The sequence below is a fragment of the Poromitra crassiceps genome (assembly GCF_964638095.1).
Source record: "Poromitra crassiceps genome assembly, chromosome: 13".
NCBI lineage: Eukaryota > Metazoa > Chordata > Actinopteri > Beryciformes > Melamphaidae > Poromitra > Poromitra crassiceps.
Window position 1 is genome coordinate 49,166,575 of NC_139644.1, and position 5,888 is coordinate 49,172,462.

Here is a 5,888-nt window from a genome sequence, read left to right on the forward strand (position 1 = left end):
GCAGATTGGCTGCTGTTCACAGCTAACGTTACAGCATGCATCGGTTTCCGTTTCCCCAGGCTTCTTCTACTCTTTTTTCTCATCTTTCTCTAATCCGGAGAGCGCTGTCGCCACCTAATGGGTCCGTAAAATAGCTTATACACCTTCAAAATCCCCCATACTTTTACAGGAGATGCATCAGGCTTTGATCCACGTCCCACCGTGAAAAAACGCAATTGACGTCTTTAGACGTCATTGGCACTCTACGTTACTATTTGAATTGACGTCTTTAGACGTCATTGGCACTCAATGAGTTAATAATGAATGGCAAAACAAATACCGTAACAAAAATCAAATTTCTTTAGTTTTTCACATTTCTTCACATCAAAAGTCAATTTTTCAGGATTTCATTCAGAACTGTAAACTGTAAACCTCTGCACAGTAAGACTTGTTTTATATGCATGGGGAGATATTTTGACACTCTATCATACATGCAGACATCAGAGTGCGATAACGAGACAAACGAGCTGCTAAAACAACAACAACAACAACAACAACAACCGGACGGACAAAACCGTCTTCATTTGACACCCACGTTGGCACATATTAATTCATTACCATACATTAACGTTACAGCAAAATACAGACCCTCAAACTCACGGCCAGACACATCGATTTCCTCTGCCAAGTGCTGCAAAGAAAACAGGTCTTAGCCAGTTTGTATTCTTTTTTTCTTCTTCTGCAACCAAGTAGTCTGTTTTGTCTGTTTGTTCTACACCACGCTGTAGAAGGAAGTGTTTTTGTACGCAGGCACGTGGTGTCTCTGTGGTGTTAAGTTAGCAAAGATACAGCGCCACCTAACTGGCCTGGCATGTGTACTACAGCATTTTCAATCTGCGGCGGAATGATTATCGCAACGCTGTGGTATAAATGCGGAACCAAAGGCCAGAAGAAAAGCACACTTTGCTGTTTCATGCAGAGACTGCTGGCATCTAAACGTGGCCTGAGAAGATGATAACACAGAGAAGAGGAGAAGAGGAGAGAAGCATTTACTAACACAGGAGGAGGTGGAGGACGGGAGGCAGCTAAAAATAGCCTGCTGGAGAGGAGCTACAGCTAAAAATAGACAGAGAGAGAGAGAGAGAGAGACAGAGAGAGAGAGAGAGAGAGAGAGAGACAGAGAGAGAGAGAGAGAGAGAGAGAGAGAGAGAGAGAGAGAGAGAGAGAGAGAGAGAGAGAGAGAGAGAGACAGAGAGAGAGAGAGAGAGACAGAGAGAGAGAGAGAGAGAGAGACAGAGAGAGAGAGAGAGAGAGAGAGAGAGAGAGACAGAGAGAGAGAGAGACAGAGAGAGAGAGAGAGAGAGAGAGAGAGACAGAGAGAGAGAGAGAGAGAGAGAGAGACAGAGAGAGACGGAGAGAGAGACAGAGAGAGAGAGAGACAGAGAGAGACAGAGAGAGAGAGACAGAGAGAGAGTGAGAGACAGAGAGACAGAGAGAGAGAGAGAGAGAGAGAGAGAGAGAGAGAGAGAGAGAGAGAAGGCTTGTTCATGCAAATAGCAGTTGTAGCCTATTGCATGGTGTTCTTATAGAGCAGGCAGGGGGCCCGTGTGTGTGGGTGGGTGGGTGGGTGTGTGTGTGTGTGTGTGTGTGTGTGTCTGTGTGTGTGTGTGTGCGTGCGTGCGTGCGTGCGTGCGTGCGTGCGTGCGTGCGTGTGTGTGTAGTCCCTGGCTCCGCGTGCCGTTAGGTACAGGATCTACTCGGCCTACAGGATCGGCTCGAGGTCCACAACTGCAGATGAAGTTAAACTCTCACAAGATTTATTTTAAAAAGTGTTTGAAAATAAATGTTTATGAGAAATGGTCCTGTAACAATTGAATCATTCATGATCATTGAATGTTTGTATGATTCATATTTTTAATGTCTATCATGTCTGATAACATCAGTAGTTTAGCTTGTTAGCTAATCCAAAGCTGTCGGCCATTTTGCTCACATTAATCCCACGTGGCCGACATACAGCCAATCACAATGCACGAGCCGATCTTGTACCCGAGCCAAAATTGCACCGACACCGTCACTGATGCCCTGTCACCTGTCAATCACATGGTGTGGGCGGAGCTTGGGTCTACCTGTGGGTGCACTTTGGAGTTTGTTGACAGTAGTTCTCCCCAACATCGGTCACATTCCCTGGGGTTGATCCAGCTGGTAAATCGGCTAGCTGTGCTAACTAGATAGCAATTCCTTAGCGTTAGCATTAGCTCTTACCATTTTCAGACAATGACCATATCACATGCATGTCACTGTAGTCAAACTGATGGGCCCAGCCCTGCAACACTACACAACAAACTGATGGGCCCAGCCCTGCAACACTACACAACAAACTGATGGGCCCAGCCCTGCAACACTACACAACAAACTGATGGGCCCAGCCCTGCAACACTACACAACAAACTGATGGGCCCAGCCCTGCAACACTACACAACAAACTGATGGGCCCAGCCCTGCAACACTACACAACAAACTGATGGGCCCAGCCCTGCAACACTACACAACAAACTGATGGGCCCAGCCCTGCAACACTACACAACAAACTGATGGGCCCAGCCCTGCAACACTACACAACAAACTAGCATGAAGCCGTTGATCCACGGCGCATGCTTTGGGCGCATGCGTTGGGCGGACCACAGCATCACCTGTTTGCAGTGAGCGCCGCTCACTGAGCAAGCTCATTATTTTCATGAGCGGTGAGCTGAGCACCTTTTTACAAATCCATGAGCGTACAGTGAGCATCGCTAACACCTGGGGGGGTGAACGGCCCTATTATCCTTCTTTTTCTCGCTCTCTTACCTCAATAATTGCCCATTGTGTACATGTGTGTGGTCATTTACATAGGAATAAAACCGGTTTTCATTTCGCCAGGCTGCTTCCCTCTGCTGCTCTCTTCCCTCCCCCCCTACAAATTGAAGTTGGACTGATCCATGTAGCCTAAAGTACTACAGCCCATCATTCTCTACATAGTGGAGTTCTAACGTGATGCTCTCTCTCAATCAATCAGCTGATTCTCTGCATCTTATACATAAAAGAAGGGGGTGTTTCAGCCTCAATGCTTGACTCAGCCTTCAGTCTTCATTCTGAGTCTCAGCTTAGCAACCCCTCATTCCACTGCAGGCTCGGCTAAAATGACTGCAAGTGACATCAATCACAATAAAACTGTACCCACCTCCGGCACAATGTTGTTATCCAAGATTTGGGTCCCATGGTATTCCCAAATATTGCGTAGTTTCCAATACCGAGCACTTATTCACATGCCAGAGCCGAAGCTCAAAATTGTAAACAGTGCAGTACACCCTCCCAACCACTGAGCACCCAACCAAATCCGCTTGATCCCAACAGTTGCATGTTTATACAGTGGAATCTGCTTATAGTGATGATTATACTATAATGATCTATATAGATATGTAATAAGCAATATATCACGAGAGCAAGTGTGTTGTGGTGAATATATCCCGCTGATAAGCTGTTATCCCATGAGGCCGCAGGCCGAGTGGGATAACAGCTTATCAGCGGGATATATTCCACAACACACGCTGCTCGAGTGCTATATTGCTTTTATAAAACGGTTTCCAAGTATAATAATATAATAATAATAATACTATAAGTCCGACTGGCATCGTATTCTGATAGAGTCAGTTGAAACACTACTGTAAGGCGGGACCTCTAGCAAGAAGATAGACGTGCGGGTGATTTGATTGGATCGTTCTGGAGACTGAAGTCGACATTGGCCAATCCTGGCGCTTGCTGAGAAGCTGAGAGCTTTCTGGAAAGCCCAACACAGAGCTCGAGCGCAGAGCTGCCTTTTAGTAAGAGAGTTGCCATGGCAACCAATAACCCATGGCCATGGGTTATTGAACTCGGTTACTGGAATTATACAATGGCTGTGAACCAATCAGATTGCTTGATTTGAGAGAGCCGTTTTATAATATAATATAATATATAGGAATTACAAGATACAATACAAGATAATGAAGATATAGCCTACCAGAAGTACCAAATCAATACCATATAAGATACAATAGCCTACAACAGTGGTTCCCAACCTTTTCCAACTCAGGGCCCACTTTTATGTCTCAAAAATGTTCGCGGCCCACCTCCGACCCCATAAATACAAAGGCCATATAATGCGTTCTCAGAGCACTTTTTTATTGAAAATTGAACATAAAGGACTGAACTGAATACAGGAGAAACATGTTGGAAGCTCCACAGTCACTAACACAGCACCTGTAACATGTTGCAACACCTTCAGTATTACAGTTTTCAAGGAGCTGTCCACACACACACACACACATACACACACACACGCACACACACACACACACACACACACACACACACACACACACACACACACACACACACACACACACCAATCATTCAAGGAGCTGTCCATCAGCACCACACAGATGTCAGAAATGACAAGCAAGGGGCTGTCTGTAACAGGCTAATTAACAAATGATTAATAAATAACGGTATCCTTCAACAATGGAAAAATGCATTCTCATAACAATTTGACATCCAATATCAGATCCAAACAAAATCCAAATATCAGAAGAAAGCCCATTAAATCGATAGGGTTACAAATAAACACAAACCCAATATAAAGATGATGTAAAGATGAAACTTCAATTCAAGCAAAAGCAATAACATCAAAGAAACAAAAATCATACTTTTTCAAGTATGATTTTTCAAAATCAAATGATTTTTTTTTTTTTTTTTTTTTTTTTTTTCAAAAATCATACTTTTTTGGAAATGATTTGGCGGCCCACTTGCAATACCTTCGCGGCCCACCAGGGGGCCGCGGACCACAGGTTGGGAATCACTGGCCTACAAGAATTATAGATCTATAGGATCTATAATTTATAGAACAGCTGCCTGTCATCCCACAAGACCCAAGACTCACTCTGTTGGGGATGACACCGGATGGGATAGAAGGAAGGAATCGAGGTGGGTCACTAACCCTCGCCCGCCCCGTGTCTCAAGGTCGAGGTGGGTCACTAACCCTCGCCCGCCCCGTGTCTCGAGGTCGAGGTGGGTCACTAACCCTCGCCCGCCCCGTGTCTCGAGGTCGAGGTGGGTCACTAACCCTCGCCCACCCCGTGTCTCAAGGTCGAGGTGGGTCACTAACCCTCGCCCACCCCGTGTCTCGAGGTCGAGGTGGGTCACTAACCCTCGCCCGCCCCGTGTCTCGAGGTCGAGGTGGGTCACTAACCCTCGCCCGCCCCGTGTCTCAAGGTCGAGGTGGGTCACTAACCCTCGCCCGCCTCGTGTCTCAAGGTCAAGGTGGGTCACTAACCCTCGCCCGCCCCGTGTCTCAAGGTCGAGGTGGGTCACTAACCCTCGCCCGCCCCGTGTCTCAAGGTCGAGGTGGGTCACTAACCCTCGCCCGCCCCGTGTCTCAAGGTCGAGGTGGGTCACTAACCCTCGCCCGCCCCGTGTCTCGAGGTCGAGGTGGGTCACTAACCCTCGCCCGCCCCGTGTCTCGAGGTCGAGGTGGGTCACTAACCCTCGCCCGCCCCGTGTCTCGAGGTCGAGGTGGGTCACTAACCCTCGCCCGCCCCATGTCTCAAGGTTGAGGTGGGTCACTAACCCTCGCCCGCCCCGTGTCTCAAGGTCGAGGTGGGTCACTAACCCTCGCCCGCCCCGTGTCTCAAGGTCGAGGTGGGTCACTAACCCTCGCCCGCCCCGTGTCTCGAGGTCGAGGTGGGTCACTAACCCTCGCCCGCCCCGTGTCTCGAGGTCGAGGTGGGTCACTAACCCTCGCCCGCCCCGTGTCTCGAGGTCGAGGTGGGTCACTAACCCTCGCCCGCCCCGTGTCTCAAGGTCGAGGTGGGTCACTAACCCTCGCCCGCCCCGTG